This window comes from Anas platyrhynchos, chromosome 6, assembly GCF_047663525.1.
Source record: "Anas platyrhynchos isolate ZD024472 breed Pekin duck chromosome 6, IASCAAS_PekinDuck_T2T, whole genome shotgun sequence".
NCBI lineage: Eukaryota > Metazoa > Chordata > Aves > Anseriformes > Anatidae > Anas > Anas platyrhynchos.
In genome coordinates this window covers 5650934-5670138 of record NC_092592.1, presented here as the reverse complement: position 1 = coordinate 5670138, position 19205 = coordinate 5650934, and the positions used below count along the sequence as shown (strand labels likewise).

The 19205-nt window shown below is 40.4% G+C and overlaps 1 protein-coding gene across 11 annotated transcripts in view; it reads left to right on the top strand.

Moving 5' to 3' along the window:
• The window catches only part of PCDH15 (protocadherin related 15), an 805380-nt gene that overhangs the window by 192560 nt on the left and 593615 nt on the right, over window positions 1-19205 (top strand). For all 11 annotated transcript variants that reach the window (XM_072040299.1, XM_072040297.1, XM_072040284.1 and 8 more), the window contains one exon: window positions 15895-16138. The gene's annotated coding sequence lies outside the window, so the exon portion shown is untranslated. The remainder of the gene's footprint in view (window positions 1-15894; window positions 16139-19205) is intronic.

The window sequence follows — 19205 nt, the reverse complement described above, 5'->3', positions numbered from 1 at the left end:
CATGAAGACTTTATTCACCTTACACTGCTGAGATCAATCCAGTGCGTCTGGAGAAATCATACCCTCTTAGAAATGGGAATACATCATAAAACTGTATTTTAAATTGCTGATTAGAAAGATAGTGAGGGTAAAGACCTTTTTCCAGAAGCTACTCACAAATAGAAAGTCTTGCAATGTTTTGTGAGATGAGAATGAACACTAATGATTGGTTTTGATGCTAGCCTTTGTGTGTGTGTGTGCTTTAATTTTCAAATACTAGTTCACTTGAGTATTGGAGAATAATTTTAGGCAAGAATGAAAAGCATATATAGATACATTTATGATTCATAAAATTGATATATATCGTAGTTTTTTTTTTTGAAGACAGGTCATGGGTTCACCTTTCTAATATATACAATTTCACCATTCTAATATATATAATTTCGGTAATTATTTTCCTAACTAGCGTCAGTCTGTTGGTCATTTTGAAGTGTTTCTAGCATCCTTAGAATTACAGAACCTGTCAGATGGACTGCTCTCCAGAAAGGTGGATGTATATGCCCATTTAAAGCTTAAAAAAATAATAAAAAAAATATATATAAAATTATGATGTCCTGTGCTGAAAGTATGTGAGATCTGCATGTTGTATTTTTAGAACATTTTGCTACCTGTTGATGATTTTCTGTTGCAAATTTTTGTTAACAGCTGATACTGCAAAGCATTGTGCTGTTTGATTACTGCATCATTGGTTTGTAGTACTTATGATAAAATATCGTTTATTTATTTATTATTTTTAGCCTTGCCTGAGCCATGAAGGGCAGTTCGAAGGCTTTATTCTGAAATGTGGGAATCAGCCTGGGTGTAATGGGGCCTGTGAATAGCTTCCCAAATAATAATAGAAGTACAGGAGACACCGTGCTATGAATGTATTTAAAATAGCTCTTAGTGGTATTAGAAGGCCTTCCAAACAACCAGCCCCTGCTGAGGGAAGAGTGTTACCATCTCCACTAAAGAAAGAGGATGCACAACAGCATCTGAGAAGCTTGGTGATGTCAAGGCATGCTATTTGGAAGGCCTTTTCTGGGAGGAAACACCTAGGAGACTAGAATCTGGGCTGTCTGCCTCATACCTTCAAAGTACTCCTGATCTATGAAACTTTAATTTGTTCTTTATAAATCTGAGGTGGCCCATGTAGCCAGAAGGGGAGGGTCTATAGTGACCTTCATCCCATCCAAACCTGGGGTGAGGTGCAGAACAGATCCTGAGCTATTGTCTTATAGCTACCAGGGACCTGTTCCTCGGTTTTGAAGAGTATTAATGATTAGGATCTAATTGCTCTGCTTTGGGTATGTAGCATGTTCTGCAGAACTGTAGCTGAGAATAAGTTTTTTTAGTTGCAGATACCACAAGCTATGTGCTTCTTTGTGCTCTGACTTGTCGAAATAATAGGCAACATGCTTTACTCTTCTCTTCCTATGTGTTATTTCTGCGTTAGGTTATTTATTTCTTACTTTAGGTTAAATGTTTTAATCACCATTTTAGTTCGGTCTGGAAGCTTGAACCTACTTTGATGGCTAACATGAGCTTCCTTCATACTGGAACAGAAATGACCAGGACATAAAGAATATCAAACATTTTTCTTCTTAATCCCTCTCTCTCTGCAACATGTAAAGGAGATCAATGCTGTAATTGGGATGCACATTTGGTCTGGCAAATAGACACGTGGTGTTCTGCTCAGAAGAATTTACTGCAGCATTGATTACTGGAATATTATAAATATTTGCTCAGTGTTGCAGTTCAAGTTTTGTTTTTTATTTTGCATATTCTGCCTGTCTTCTAAGACCTATCCTAGAGGAGATAATTTAAAAACCTTGTAATTTCAGAAACTTCATAGTGCTGAAACCAGCCACAAAATTGCAAGGGAGTGATAGAGGAGATCAAAGGACATGGGGAATCCATTTCTGCACCTAGATGCCCGGGAGATCAGAGGCAAGGCCAAGCAGAAGGTAGCTTACATCCTTTTCTTTTTTTCTCCTCATGCAGGAAGGATAATACCAATTTGTATCATTTTCATGCAGCAGACTGTAGAAATTTTGCCTTATTCCTAGGCAAAGCCTGCTTAGGCAATGGGAGTTTTTGGTGTCTTCAGTGACCATTTGACAGAGTGAGGAGGGCAGCTCGTTTCTGCTGCGCTATGGCCACATGTTTGTGACCCCCCTGGCACAGGCTCTGCATGAGTACACGGCTGCTGCTGCCCCTGCTTCTAAAAGAGCTCAGGCTATGATTGCTCAAGTGCAAACATAAAAAGCTCCACACTCCCTTCCTTGCCCCCCAGCACGAGGCTGGTCCCAGATGCTGTGCTGGTGTTTCATTTGGGAATGCATGACTTGAGCTAAGAATAGCTGTGTCCTGGAGCTGAAATGTGTCAGTCTGTTCTACCCCATATCCCTATGTGTTTCACGGTTCACACCCTGATGAATAACTCATGCTGATAATGTTCTAACATAAATAAATAGCGAAGAACATAAATAAGCAAAGAAGAATCCAATTACCACCTAATTCACAGGAAGGCTGTGTTTCTGACTATGGAAATTGCCCTCGGCAAAGGGTAACTGTGATTATTACATATTCCAACAATAGCAAGAAACTCGCTGTTCACTTCTAAAAAATAAGCTGTCATGGCAAAGGAAGAATAGTCGCCGAAATGTTTTTAACTTAGGCCTCGTAGCTGGTAACTGAGAGTTATACGTGGATTTCTGAGCCAGGGAGGCCTGACCCTAGGCTGATAGATGCATGTCCTTCCTTCTTGGCTTTCTCAAGGGCCCTGCCCTCCACTACTTTGAAAACTTTTGGAAGGGATAAGACAGTGCTTTTCTTAATACCTGAAGGAGTGCTGTCCATCAGCTGTGCTATGTGCCTGTACTGGATTTGCATCCGACACTCCTGGGCCTCTCTGGAAATTGTATCCTTAAAACAAAGTCAGATTTGGGGCTTAGGCTCTGTGTTTGGCGAGATGGACGTAGTTTGTTGGCGGAGCAATACTTGCAGAGACTGCTCTCAATTCCCAGGTGTTAAATGGGCTGCTAGTGAAGGACCTGCACCACGTGCTTCTCGGGTATGGCATTAGTGGTTGTTTCAAAGCACACAGGATAAGCTGCATCACTCATCACCTTTCTCAAGACATTCTAGACCCTAGAGGAGGATAAACATGGATGAAGTAGACACACACGGCATTTTCTTCCATGAAGTTAAAAGAGCTGAGCCAGTTTGACTGATTGTGCAGTTCTTTGCCTGGTTTCTAGTCTGCCTGAAGGTAAAGGTCCCTTACCTTAAAGGTGGATGGTTTCCATGTAGGTGAATCCTACATTTACTCTGTTATCATCTGGCTTGTGCGCCTTGACTTTCAAACATTACAGTTTGCTCCAGCAAAACCAAGCTTGCATCTGTTTTCTCCTTCAGAAATACTCAAATGGAGACCTTTAGGGTCGTGTGGAGGTAATCTTGTGAGTGGTAATTCTTCCTGATGTCTAAGAATAAAAAGGGATGTTTCCTAACAGCTTGGGGTCTCAACCACTGCATTTTTTATGCCTTCTGAGGAACTTGCATGGCCTTGGTGAATGCAGTACCTACTTGTTCCTGCCTTGTGGTGCTTTGTTGCGTGTGTAATGAATGAAACGTACTGAGAATCATAGTGACTTTATAGGAAATAGTAGTTCTGCTTTTTTTGGAAAATAAATATTCAGATCCCCTCAAACTATAACCCTACAGACCTTGTCACAGAAAAATGAAGTGCAAACACATTTTAAATGTTTTCTATCACTTTCTGGTCCTTGTCCATTCATTTTTATCCCTTAAAAGGTAGAATCTTCTGTTACTATTATTCTAATATGGTTGTGTTTGTTTGCCTTTGTAGTGGGCAGGAGAAATAGGGATTTTCGAAGTGTTCTATCTTGGTTTGAAGTCTTTATTTTTAATGCCACCGTGCATTGCTGCTGCTAGTGAAAATGTGCCTTGAATATCACAGGTGCTAGCACAGTCCTTTGATTTCACAAGTTAGTTGTGAAACTAGAGGGAGAAGCACTGGTAGGCGACGTGCTCAGGTTTCTTTCGCCTTGAACACAATGGCAACGTTGGCACTAAAATTGAGGTTTACAGTTCTCCACAGCTGCGAGGCTACCTTCTTCTTGTATCCTTTCCTGACATTTTACTTTAAAATTTCTCAGAAATTTGTACAGGAATAATGGATTTGAATAAACCTGTTAAAGATGGATTATGAACATAAGTATTTGGTTTAGGAAGCAAAAGTATGCATTTCTGCAGCTTAAGTCAAAGAACTTCATCGCAAATGCTGTAACTGGGCTCCGAGATGGCAGTTCTTATTCTTCAATAGAAATGTGATGAAAACTTTGAACGAAACAGTTTCTTTACTTAACTTCAGCTTTGTTTCCAGCTGCTCTTTTGATCACCTCTGAAGACTGTCTCTTCCATGTATTGCTTTCTCAGGTTTGCAAAGGGTGTACTTCTCCACTTCCCAGCTGCCCGCTGCAAGATTAGCCCTCTTCTTTATAATGACCAAGAAATACTACTCTCCTCACACACTAATACATTTTGGATAATGAAGCTAAATGCTTTTAGCCAATTAAATTCATCTGTATTTTCTCTAGTGTTCTCGAGAACAGACTTACGTGGATGTGCATAATAATAATTATAGAGCAATAGCAGCCTGGACTCCAAAGGGGTGTTATTCCATGTGAAGTACTGCTGAGTTCATTCCTGCGTTGGAGAATCAGCTCTGAATATCTGCATCATCAAAGTTGGTACAGGAAAGAACTGCAGAAACTGTTGATCTTCAGAGAAGAAGGAATTGTCCATTTTGTTCAAACAAAAACTGCTTTAACACTCTTTAATGCAGCGGTGTTTTAATACAACTTCTGTCTGGCTAAGTATCTATACATCATGCTATACTAAAGTGCTCTTCAATCTAGTAGATGAAGACATAAGAAAGCCTGGCAAAAGGATTCAATAAAATTCAGATGGCAAAGCCCAGATTTGTAACAGCTTAAAATAGCCCTGAGGCAGTTTACAGAAGGATGTTGCTTTCTCCATCAGTGGAAATCTTTAGAAAGGGTGACGTTCCCACCTGTAAGTTGCAGTGTGTTGTCTCCACCAACATACTAATGTTTTTGAAATAATTCCTGTGGAGTGTTGGAGTGAGCCCTAGCATCAATTTTAAGTTGGATCTGTACTGCCTACTTGCATGTGGGATTGTAGACCTATGTCCAGTGATGTGCAAGGCCCTCCTTAACTTTCCTTTCTTTGTTACAACTGGGTTTTGGGCTTTCTTGACCCGCTGAGGACTGAAGTTATTCCAAAAGAAGGCTGGAAATATGCTCAGGGCTATCATTTCACAGTTAACCTGGGTTAAGATGGTGCAAAACCTGGGTTGTGTGCTGTCTGTAGTTGCTGTTGAGCATCCTTAGCGTGCTTTTCTCAATCCCCCACTGCTTGATTTCCATGCAGGAAGGGAACAATGAGTGCGGCTTGCCTTGTCCTCTGGATTGTTCATGTGAGCTTGCTAACTCTGAAGTCATTGTGTTTATTCAGATTTCCTCCTTTTTGCATGACTACATGCTGTTTTCAAGGTTTTGTTACTCAAGCAGTATTTCAGAGCCACCAAGATGCCGACAGGAGCCAGAGCTGCTGCTTTGGTAGTGTGAGGCTGGGACCTGCTGCCGGGTTGGTACTTGAGCACAGTGAGTATTTTCTGCCCGTCTGCCCTGTGCTTGGGGCATTTTATCTCTGAGCTGTTGTTCTTAGGCACAAACAAGATAAGGAAGCAACTTTCTCTGCAGTTGGTGTTGCAAATACTGTCATCGTTTGGGTCCGAGTGGGAGAAGGGCAGTTAAAGGAGGGAGCCACCAACAGCACTTGATTTGGGATGCTTTTTACCATTTCTTTTGCAATAGAGGAAATTTCTGGTTGTTAGTAGTCCTGCGAGACAAGGTTTAGACAGAATATTACAAGAGCATGGTAATTTTTTTGGTTTATTAAGTATGGCAAATGGAAAGTGCTTGAGCCCTTGTGTGTGGCCCCAAAACCTTAATTGTCTGGTTCTGTGTCACCTGATAGAGCAGCAGTGGCTGGTGACTTTGGCTTCTGGAAGGATGAGACTGAATTAGAGCCTTGTTCAAGGAGAAAAGGAAAGGACTCTGAATTTCCTTGACACAGCTCGCATATGAATATAAGGCATAATGGCTGGAGTACATGTGGGCCTGGGGAATTTGCATGCATTAGTGTTGCAAGCCGAGATTGCATTTTTCAGTATACGCTGTTGGGTGAGCTGATTAAATTGTCCTTGGACAGTAAGCCATAAAGTTGCTACAAACAGGAAAGAAAGCTTGTAGGGCAAGCAAGGGAATACAAAATGTGTGTGTGAGAGAGGCAGGCAGCGTCCACACCAATTTTATATGTAAAAAGACCAATTCCAAACAATTGTCATAACTGCCTTAAGATCTGAATTAAAGTGCACAGAATTTCAGCTGCCTTTGGAATTTTGCCTGCGTGGTTCTGCACCTCGTGGCAGCCCTTTCTCTGCTCCCCTGGGTCCTGGGATGTGACTTGGCCACGCAGGGGAACGCTGGGCAGCTCTGCACAGAGGTGTGTAGAGGTGCGCTGCTGATTGCTGCAAGAAGTGACCAGCTCCTGTTCCTCCATTCCTCGTGCTCAGTGGGAGGTGAGAAATGGGCCCTACGATGCATGGGACGAATGGAGTAAAACTTCAGACAGCACATTTAGAAAACTGAGAAAGAAATGCATCACACGCCCACTTGGTGTAGTGATGCCTCGGGGCGGCAGTCGGGAGAGGTGCTTTCTTTTTGGGGAAACAAATGCATGTTTTGAAGGGAGCACTAATAAATTTGCAACTGGTAAATGCCTAGGCTTAGGACGTGCTTTTTGTAGCACATTCCCTTCCATCAAGACACTTCAACCAGGATGTCAGAAGGAAAAGTGCAAGGGAAAGAAATGGCACAATTAGCAGTTAATTTAAAGTAACTAAAGTGTATTAGGCCCAGTCAAGTGAACTATTTTATTTTTGTTCCTTGTTGTTTGTAATCTCTTAAGTATGAGTCATTTAAAAGCCAATCTGGCTTGGTACAGTGCGTGCTGTTTTATAGTGTTTTCTCCTTGCCAGCATGAGCGTTTCCTTGTTAATGTCTCGCATCTGTTCTTTGTAATTTAGTGATTATGTGCAGGCCTCTGTGTCCTCCTTGTTTGTTTAGAAAGGACAGTGGGAAGCTTCATTTACATGAGATTGAATCGATGGCTCTGATTTATTAAAGTTTGGGCACCCTGAACTGCTTCTTTGCCGGTCTGTGTAAGTGGATATTTTTAGCCGAAGATGAAAACGTGGACGCCTGGAGAAGATCAGTAATCTGCAGTTAGAATCAGCTGAAAGTTGTAGAATTGTTTGCAGACGTATGCTGAGATTTATATTGCTTTCTTATCAGTCATGCTCAGGCTTCTCGCAAGCATCTATGATGTGTTTCTGTTTTAGCGAGTGTTCAGAGAACAAGTTTTAATTCGTGGGTATCTGCATTCACACAGGCACAGGGTATTCATGCCCAAACAAGAGCGGCTGCTGTTAAATAAAATCCCACTTACGGCTTGATACTGCTGGTCGTTCAGACATTCGTATGGAAAGTGGTAACATCCTGTAATTTAGGTGACGGGATGCGTTTAACAATATGCAATATGAAACAGCAAATGGCCAGAGTCAGTCATGTTCAGAGGTAAAAATAAATTATTTACCTATTTTGTAAATGCTTTAAGACCTTCTCTGACACTGAGGTGCTCAAGTACACGATAGGGCAAACACCATCAGATAACTTAATAATTATGAATGGTTTGACTGGAGCATGTAATGAGCTTTTGGGCATTATAGAGGAAGGTTAATTATTTATAGTAGAGCAGACCCGAGGAAAATAAATCAGGTTGTGGAGGCGATACAGTGCAATTAAAGTACTGCACAGGACTGGAATCTGATTCTCATCTCTGCAGCAGCTATCTGCTAAACCTTGAGCAAATTAATTAGACCTTTGGGCTCAGTCTAGACTAGAATGTAGATGCTGGGCTCTGAGAGCCAGGTATCCTGAAAAGGGGGAACCTGCATAAATGCTCCCTGTCTATTGTTTATAACTGTTCTTGTCTGCATACACATTCACACATACGTTAACTTCTTGTTCCTGATGTGGGGGAAGATGTTCTGCCCCAAGGGCTACTAGTGTGAGCAGGGAGTTACAGGCAGGGCTGGTCCAAGTCTGGGGAATGTTTTGGGAGCAGAAGCCAGATGCAGCAGTTGGCAGAGACCAAAAGGCAGGGCTGGGGCTTGTGGGAGTAGCAGAGCATCAGTGTGCAGCACTGCTGTGACGAAAGAGCATCTGCTGGGGTCCTGCCGCCCCAGTTCTCAGTTCTCAACTCCACTGGATGAGTGTTGAGGCTGAACTACCAGGCTGAAAGTGATCTTTTTTTTTTTTTTTTTTCTTTTATACATGTGAAGCACTGACGTGCTCACGTCCCATGTTGCTTACTCAGCGGTTGCCTCAGCCACAAAGAGTCCAAAGTGGAGGTTTTTTCTCTGCCACTCCTGGATACCACTTGATTTCTGTGCCTCTCCATCATTTATAGGATAGGGTTCTTCACTTGAAAAGCAGGTGCTGTATGGAGGTATGAGGCCAGACCAAGTATGCCATAAAACTTCCTGAGAAAATTCTTGTAGCCACCAGCAAGCTCAGGTCGTTGGGTAGCCAGAGACACAGTTACAGGGGTTTTCTCCCCTTTTCTGGGACACCGCCCACATCTTTTTCTTCATTTTGAACCTTTCTCTGAGGACAGTGAGCAACAGGCTAGGATTCTACCCTTCCCATCTCTCTCTGGAATTTGTAGACCTCTGTCCCCTCTCTGCAGAGGCATCACTCTCTCCTGCCTGAAAAGCCTGAGCCCTTCCTTCCTCGAACCTTTTATAAGCCTATCATATCCTTTTTGAGATTAGGGACATGAGAATTATGTCTGAGAAATGTGCACTCTAAGTTTTATACGGTGACAAATTAATTTTCTCTGTTTTGTATTCCTTTTCTAATTATTGCCATTTATATGTGAGCGTCAAGGAGTCTGAGCCGATTTTGTCACAGAACTAATAGCTGCAGCCCCACGTTATTACTCCTGCATGTTGATATTCAGCTCAGAGCCCATCGGTCTGTGTGTAAAGCCAGGACCTTCACCCCCCAGGTACGTTACTTCTTTCTGGTGCGTTCCATCTATCACTTTGATTGCCCAGTCACCGAGACGTGGAAGGTCCATCTGCAGATCTCTGCAGGTGGTCCTCATCTCTACTTGCCTTACATACCTTAGCATCGTGCACAGAGCGTCACCTTCCTCTTTTCACAGCTTAATTAGGAACCTGGTGGGCAGCACAGCTCCTGCCTCATCTCTCCGCAATGCTCCGCTGTGAAAACGTGGACTGTTTACTCCAACTTTCTTTCTCCTGTCTTTTAGCCAATCATTTACACATGCAAAGATGCTTTATTTCCCCTAATATTTTCTCAGCTTCCATAAATGGAGGCGTTGCTGACTTTTGTGGAGGGACCTGGATGGAGGCTTGCTGAAAACTGTCTCATGAGAATACAGGTTTTACATTAGTGATGTGAGATAAAGTTTTACTTTGTGATTATGTCTCTGTCTAAAATACTCATTACGCTAGGCATATAATGGCTTTCAGTGCATTGTATTTTAAACTATAACATCTTGATTTCATCATGTTTCTACGTTGTGTGATTATAATAAGGATCTTGTAAAATCACTTGCATCTGCACTGTACGTTTCCACTCACAGAAGGGCCATTGATATCCTCCACTTAGGTACTGTAGTCTGTATGAAAGATTTAATTTTGTTTCCTATCCAAGTCATCACATTAGATATACAGTGCACATACTTCTTCTATTCATGATATTTAATATATTTTATACCTGAAGTGACATTTAGATACAAAGAATAAATTTACTTGGCTATTTCTCCATATCCTATAAGAGCTACATCAAGAATCACATTTGAAGTACTGACATTTCCAGCAACAATAGCTGTATTGTAAGCCCACTGGATATGTTGACAAAATCAAATTTTGTTAGGAAAATAGATATAAAAATTATTTGTAATAAAAGCGGGGAGGGGGACAGGCATTAACAAAGTGCTGTCAATCCCACCCACTCAGACGCGATATGAAATCTGGCATTTCTCTGCTGAATTGATATTGTCATAGTTAATACTGGAGAACTGCCAGAAAATTATTTGAAATCTCTTTTTGAATCTGAAATGTGGAGGCACCAGGCAGAGGATTCCCTGAAGACAGCGAGCAGGAAAGCTGTCTGCAGAGCAAACAGAGAAATCATCATTCTTAGCACTGGCGTATTTTTAGATTTGCTCAACCTGGTGAATAGACTCAGAATACATTAATTAATTGTACAGTCAGAACTGTGGAGAAACTGTGTGTTTCTACCCATGATTAGGAGCGATTTTGATAATCATTATTTTGATTATTGTTTTTCAGTAAAACTCAAATATCACGTCAGAGGTAAAGTGATTTTTTTTTTTTCTTTAGCCAGTTGACTTTGAAGTCATGATCTGACTAAACACAAGTATTAACAAAAATACATATGATAAATGTGGTACTTGGAGAATTAGAAATGCTCAGCTCTTTAAACAGCTCACCCCTGTGTTGTTGCTCTGAGTAAGGAGCGTGGAAGTCAGAGCTACCGCTAAAGGAGAACAACCTCCTAAAGAACCACAGCATCCTCACTTCTCCCTGCCTGGCATCTGTGGTACCTCTGCTCGGTTTGCCGGCTCAGCTGAGCGATGGGAGACTACGTAGGAGCAGTTTATCCCTTGGAATAACCGCAGGAAGCTGTTTCTTAACCTTCAATCATTTCTGTACTTGTTAGTGCTTGACAGTCAGACTCTGAGCCTTCAAAGTTTGCACACAAGACCTTGATGCACAAGTGGTGTAGAGGTAAATGAACGGCACATGAGTGTGCGTGGTCGTTCTCTCAGGGAATTGCAATATTAATTTTTGTTTCATTGCAGCTTGGAGGGAAACTTTCAGTGCTGGAGGGTGTTACAGACAACATTATGCATTATTTTGGCTTGGAAGAGGTGCAGTATTTTGGGTTTTGCATTCTTTTCAACTCAGATTTCTTTAATCTTTGATCAAGATTAAACTGTTTTCTGAACTGCATTAGGAGTATAAAGCATAGTAATAATGTTAAAGCTCAATTTCAAGTAGAATATGATAAAAATGGGGGAGTTTGATTTCTAGATTTCCACCTAAACTTAACCAGATGTAACTTTAGTGTTTTATATTATACCTGAAACACAAATCTGTCAAGCAATACGTATAACAAGGAAACGAGAGAGGAGGATGAATGTAGTTACGGTACATTTCATGGTGTCCCTGAAAACTTTATTTGCGCTTGTCATGATGCTTTTTAGAAGGTCAGGTCACATAACTAACAATTGTACAAGTGTATAAAAGCCATCCTGTCTGTAATCGTGCTTTTTGCTAAACTTTGGTTTGGTGCTGTTTGCAGGGGAGAAAACGTGGGGCTTGTAAGACGTGATTCGCAGAAAGCTGTGGCATTGGGTGGCTCAAAGAGAAGCGCACTGGTTGTGCTGCTTGGTCGAGGTTTGTAGCAGCACTACTCTTGATGCGAGTTCAGCTATAAAATGGATGTAGTGACAGTCAGTTTTCCTCTTCAGGGTATCAAAGCTTATTCTGCAAGGCATTTCAGTGTTCTTCAAATAAATCTTAGAACGTAAAACATGATGCACGGTTGAATTAGATTAAAACAGGAGTGTGTATTTCAGTTGTAGTCTGTGTTGAAAAATGGCTAGTCCTGAAAGTCTTTTGCCCTTGCTTTAAATATCTTACTACGCCGACAGTTGTTTATTTTTGGTCCAGAGCAAATCCTCTTTCCTTAAGCATTTAAAGACCATGAAGACCTAGCTCATGGAACAGAAGATACGGGCATTATTTGCTCTATCTGGAGGATATGTCTGTGGCATAGACCACTTGAGCAGACATGGGAGCGTTTAACTTTTTTATAAGCATTCCCATTGCACCCAGAGGAACAGCATCAGGACTGCAGATCCCGAAGACAGTGGACTGTAGACCGTTCCGTGTAATGACTTCTAAATGCATCAGCTCATGGGATTATTATGGTCTGATTTAATACCTCCATCAAGGCAACATAAAACCACAATATTTTTTCAGTACTGTTACAGATCTGTAGATGTATGTATTTCAGTACAGCACACATTGATGTATGCCTTAGTGGCACGGGGAGAGATTGACGATAAGGACTGGAATTAAGTGGCAGCCTACCACTTATTTGCATCCTTATTTCAAGCCAAATGGTCAGGCTGACGCTACAGAGCTCTGTCAATGTCATGCTGATGTATGCTGTGCTGTTTTCTCTGTCCCTCTGGTTTGCCTTTGTAGTGTTTGTATTTTGTCTTATGATATCTTTTGGGTTTGCGATTAAGAAAATAATTACTTCCAAGGGATATCTGTAAAAGCTTACAGTATAGGCCAGGCTTTCCAGGCTGGGTTAGGGCCAGAATGTAAACCACTTTATCACATGCATAGCTTCAAAGGTTATATGATGCGCTTTGAGGAACGCTCAGAACAATTTATTTTCAAAAGTGTGTGGAAGTTATGAAGACTGCTTTCACGTGTAACAGGCCTCGGAACAGTACTCTGCCTGGAGAGAAAGTGGAAGAAATGGCATAACGCATCTGCTCAGTCTCTGCTGTTGCTGGCTGCTGCTTTCAGTGTTCTCCCTTTCTGGAACCCCCCAGTCCAGCAGTGTTAGCGTCTTGGCTATTACTGACTAGCTTGTTCCAGAGTATACTAGTCTTCTCTGACTACGTGAGCTATATCGATTAAAAAATATAAATCTTTGGTGAATTGTGAAAACAGTCCATTGCTGTAGTTCCACTGAATGCTACTGTGAGTCAGATATTAATCAAATAGATTCCTTTTTATGTTCTTTGGGGACTGAAATGGCAGTGGCGCAGTGCTGAAGAAGAAGCCTGTGTCATGGTGGGGAGAAATTGGAAGCTGTACTTGGTATAAATGGACCACATTAGGTAAGAAATCAAGTATGCAGATTTGGCTCACCTCTAAAGGAAAATAGATCATTTGGCATTTTTTTGTTAATGAAGAATTCTTCATTAAAAAGAAAAAAGACTTGGCATGAAGGAGATGTATTAGTAACGAGATGCAAGCAGCCTTCTGTGAGGGTTTCCTGCCAGAACATACACTTGAGGTGGAGAACAAATGGGAGACAGAAGAAATGAGCCAGAAAATTCTGCTCCTTGGGAATGTTACTTCTTGTGTAGCTGTTATTTTTTTGGGGCATTTGGATGCCATCTCCCAGGTTCTCTTTTTGATCCTGTGCCCCTCTCTATATAACTTTGCTCCATCGTTACAGGCTGCCCTGAGGAGCTGTGGGTGCCCCATCCCTGGCAATGCCCAAAGCCAGCCTGGATGGGGCTGGGGGCAGGGGACCCTGCCAATGCCACGAGGCTTTAATGGGATGATTTGTCTCTACCAGGATAAGGTTGTTCCTTGTATTCCTGCTTGTTCCTTGTGTTCCTGCTCGTATTAGAATACTTCTTCCCACAGGAACCATTCTCATTAAAGTACCTGACTTCATTTAAGAGCGATAACTTTTAATTTTTGAACTACGTTTTATTTTGTACGCTTTAAGTTAAGTGCTGGAAAACATGCTGCTTGAAGGCCTAGGCAACTCCCATCCTTAAATTTTTGAGTTTTAGTTTGTGTCTGGATGATTTTCGAGATAAGGAGCAGTGGTGTAACGTGAGCACTAGCTAAAAGGTACTTTAAAATGGTGGAGAAGAAAAAATGGATTGGAGGGGGAGATTTGGTGGGTGAATATAGGGAAGATGACAAAAATGTCAAGCAAAAGCTGCAGTGCTGCAGTCTCTTCTCTCATACACGTGTATACACACTTGCGGGGAAAACAGAAGGAAATTTTGTCTGTCTACTAATATAAGTAGCAAAGGTGTACAGAACCCAGTATGCTTTGAAAAAGTTGCGTGATTTCTCATCTTTGTTGAATTAAAGGAGACTTTCAAGTCTTTTTTCTCAGGGAGAATTACTTGAAAGTCTATTTCTCCTAATTGTTTCCCTGCTTGTTTTTCTTCTTACAGGCCAATTTATTAGGGCAGTTTGGTAGACCTGAGATTTGAGGATCATAATTGACTTGATTTTATTCTTCATTTCTATAATGGCTTTCCCTCTCTAATACTCCTTTTCTCCCCAGTCCTTGACATATTTTTAAGAGTTCGTGTTCACCTTGAACTATTTTATTAATGTTAGCACACTCGAGCAGTGGAAGATTGCCAGTGAGGTGTAGGAACTGTGGGCTAAATGGTGCTTGTCTAGAGGAAAGGGCCTGTGCAATTTGTGGTGGCTTTCCTTTTTCATAGCACTGATAACAGGAAGAGGAATTGGTGACTTTCTTCTTCTTGGGAAGTAAGTCTTGGAGAGGCAGCTTTTTGGGGAGAGCACCTTTCTCTTTGAGTTATAAAACGCTCGACAGAGAGGTGATACATGGCTGTATATGTATGCACACATTCTGGACAAAGAAAAAAAACACATTGTGTGTCAAAGAATTTTTTAAAGTTAGGGATTCAAGTACTCAGAAGTTGGATTGCTGGATGTACCGTTAATTTTTATTTTTATTTTCAAAGAGTATTTACTCATTACTGTGACAAAGAAATAAAGTCATATTCCTGAGCGTCAACTGAAGGTTTGTAGCAATTGAAGCACATTTGTGTTGGAAGACATCTTGGAAGTTGAGTATTTGTTTAAGGAAAATATCCTGTGTTGTTAAAGAAGCTCTACTGCTCTGCCCTGTGTCTCTACCAGCAAAACTCCTTGTTGTTTGTGTTCCTAAGGCATGTAATGATGTTTCACTCACAGAATTGTGTAGATCTCCTTTTCTCTCTCTGTTTAGACCAAGGCTTTTTCTCATTTATCTATGAAAAGAGTGTTGCAAATCGATTTGTTTTTCATTAAGAAAAAATGACTGTAAGAGAAAAATAAATACATATATATTGGTGCAATTCCTCCCCAGCCTCTCTCCCTGTTGCTCCAGCAGCTCTCTGTTGCTCAGCTCGAGGCTGCCCTGCCCACTGCATGGTGCAGCTCTGAAATTTTCCAGTTGTGTTTTCTGTATTTTGATGTATGCTGTTGGACATCTGTTTAATATCAGTTGGGGTTTATTGAAGAAACACAGGGTTTTAAGCTGTAATTACTGTGTGCTTTTTTTGTGTTCACATCTGAAAAACAGTGTGCTGAGCAGAACTTTAATTCTGGAAAGAAATGTGAGAGGTTTTGTAGCAGGCAGTGTGAAATATCTAGAAGTAGAGGAGATTTGTTTCAGGTTGTGGGGGCGGGGAAGACAACCAAGTCCTTTATTTGAGCCTTTGAGTATTGATCGTTTTACAAGGCACGTCCCTTGGTATCATTCAGGCTAACAAGTTCTGCTCTCTGTATCCAGCTTACCCTCTGCAATTGCTTATCTGGTATCAGATCCTGCTTCCTCTTCTTCTTCTTTTTTTTTTTTCTTCCTTCTTTTCTTTTCTGAAGGTTTTCATGCTTGTGACCTGTATTCACAGGCTGTGTTATTTTTAAATTAGCACCTCCAAACTGCTGTGCTTGATCATTGCAGCTTTCCGTGTTTTATTTTCACTCTGGCATCATGATCAGGATCTATGAAGCTGATCACCCTGTGCTGTGTCTGGTGCCCTGGTTTATTTTGACTTTCTCTTTCACAGAGCTGATGCATTGGCTTCTCAGCAGCTTCGGTGCTACAAGTGACGTGAACACTGTGGAGACAGAGTAGAAGTGAGCAACTCTGGACAACATCTTGGGTTCCTTTGCACGTACATAGAATAAAGTGCAGCTAGCAAGCCAGAAGACAGGAAGTTACAGAAGAAAAAGATTGCTCAGAAAAGCAAAAAGGATGTAGTACGTTAAGCTGGAGGTTTTTAAGAGACTGTATCCATCCAGGATCGAAAGGTAAGCTTTCCTGCGTTCTTTGATTTATTTATTTTTTTAACTGTTACAGATTCTCAGGGAAGACACTTTTTTAAAAGATTGGTTATTTGTCTTTAATATCTATGTTTAAAAAAGTTGTCAGGAGAAGCACTCACACTAATTGGCTGTAGTTTGACCAGTTTGCTTAGAATTTTATTTTAGGGCTGTCCCAGTGATTGGATGTCCTTGGACTAAAAATGTCCATGGAGATGACTCTTACCTGACACTTCAGTGACAGGAACCGAAGAAGTGTGTAGACTAAACAAAATGCTTGAAAATAGAAGGCAGACTTGAGTTAACGCAGAAAGGAGCATAGCAGGATACTCGGTAGGAGGCTGAAATCAGAAAAACACAGAATAGAAACAAGGAGTAAAAATGTTGATTTTAAATATTTTTGATAAAATTATGATTTAAATTTTGGTGAATAAAATCATAGTAATCATGGTAATTAGAGGTGAGGAAGGACCTGTTAAGGAAATAATTCAGACGGAAACAAATAAGAGTGTGTGGATTGTCATATGTGCATTAGGGTGTTCTCTGTTGTGCTTTAAATGGGGAAATACCTGGTGGAGGAGAGCACAGCCTGCTGAAGGGGAGAGAGAAAAGGGCAGAGAAGCATACCAGGTAAAAACAAAGTGTTAGGAATGGCACCATTCAGAAATCTGAACCTATTTCTGTGTTTCACTGGTAAAATATACTTGTTCTGCAACCACTGAGAAAAGGTGGGTGTTTCATGTTTAAGGGTGAAGTAATTTTCTGAATGTGACATCTAAATATGTGCTTGTACGGTGGTTGCCTGGAAGGCTGCTAATGCTGCTCTGTGGGGAATGTGTATTATTGAATGTTATACGAGATTTACAGTTTGTGTTCTTGATAATCTCATTAGTACATCCTGAGCTTTATTTGTGGTATGGTCAAAAACTTGATGTAATTAATTCCAGTGCACAAGATTGCTATATTCATATCTATTTCCCTTGCTGATCAATGGGCTTAATTAACTTCAATGCTTTTGTTTCTGTGTGGGATATATAAATATATCTGAGGTTGACTATTAGTTTTTACAAACAATTGATAACACGAAGGCAGACTCTTTTCTAATGAAAAGTAATCTGTGATAATACTCACAGGTATTATTCCCAGTTTTGTCCAATGAACACGTTCAGTCTAGCTTATAGACAAGAGAAACACTGCATATTTTATGACTTTACTTTGTGCTTTCAGTTACAAAGGGTAGTAAAACAACATGTTAGTGGAAAACCGTGACTGATTTGTGGCAGGAGTAGAGCAGCAACACTTCAGCATCATGAATTAGTGAGAGCTTGTATATAAAATTTAACAAGTTGATCGTGTTGTCTGCCAGGTTAACATTCTAGGTATTACTTGGGCAATAAATTCCTTTATTTTTTGGATGAAACACAATATTTTGCATTTAAGATAATTCTGCAAAGGCTGTCTAGAATAAAGCTAAATTATATTCTCTTGGGCAAAATTTCAAACCTCAAAGAATTCTGAGAAGGTATCAAGGTGTTTGTTTTTTGTTTTTTTTTTTTTAATTCAATTTTTCCTGTTATAAGTTGAAATTTAAGGCAGAACATTCAGAAATGGTGAACTTATATATATACATATATATATGTTTTGTTAAACATTAAGTATCAACAATTTCTAAAATATGAACCATCCCAGTCAATTTAACAGGTTATTCTGTGTTCTTTTACAAAGAGGTGGCCATTCTCACAAGCTTCTGTAAAAAACAAACAACAACAAAACACAACAATGAGAACTTCATCAGAATTATTTTGTCACCAGTTGCTCAGTTTGGTATTCTGCTGTCTTTATTTGTAGATAATAAATAGCAGATCTGTTCAGGCAATCAAAACCAGGGAGTCAAGGGAGAGTGCTCGAGTCTTCAGAAGTGTGTTTTAGGAGCTGGGACTCAACTTCTCAAAATTTGTATTTGTAGGCAGCATGTCCATAACTGACACCACTCTGAATGCTTTATTGAGAGAGGAGGTCTTAGTCCATAACTGCCAACTGAGAGCAAAGAGATAAGATTACAGAAATCATGTCTTAGTAGTTACATCTTCTTCTATAAATTATGTTTTTTTGTCTTTTGTTTTTTGGTTTTTGTCCTTTCTGTTGTTATTATATGGATGTTCTAAGGGTGGTGACCCCCTTTATGTTCTTTATTTTTTTTTTAGTCAAAAAAAAAAAAAGGAAAAAAGCCTGATTTGTCATTTGTCACCTCAACTTCAGCAGGAGATTTTCTGTGAATTTTAACGTACTTCAGCCAGTTGTATTTTCAGTCAGAAAAAAACTTTTTTATTGTGCCATGCTTAACCTTACTGTTTTCAAATTCCAGATGGATAGTAGTGTTGCATTATCTGTAGTTAGTAATTGTGCTGCAAGGGAGGTTTCTAGGTGGAATTATATGCAGCAAAGTAATTCCATTTTCACCCTTCTTATAACTTGAAGTTCTTTCACCTGCTCCTTATGTTTGCATTTATATTGTAGTTCAACAACAGTTTCAAGTTAGCATCTGTCGTGAATAAATGAAGTTCATGTTTCATTGGTGGGAAAACTTGGTGCTGACTTGGTGCATTACAGGCCTGTATCCAAGTCAAGAGTGACTTGGATAAATTGTCATTGTAGTGGTGGCAGAAATGCTGAAATTCAGATGTAACACAATGTTCGACCTACAGTTGCTTTTTCTTTGATTTTATACCTCTGTTGCGTTAGTGAATACTATGAGAGCTCTTTTGCTCTCTTCCTATCTTCTTGCTCTCTTTCTGGCTAAAATTGCAAGCTACAGTTGGCAAATATTTCCTGTTACTGTATTTATAGATGAAGAAGACAGTGAGGAGCAGACTCCAGCTCAGGTGTCTGGCTTTGTCTTCAGGTAACACTTCCACAAGATGTGTATCCCAAGAAGTGCCTCTCTTGTCTGCCACAGTCTGGCTCAGCTGTGGAGTGGGTAGCAAAGTGGATAGTTCTGTGCTTATGTTGTTTAGTGTTACTTTCATTATTTTTCACTAGTTTCCACATGTTTTTT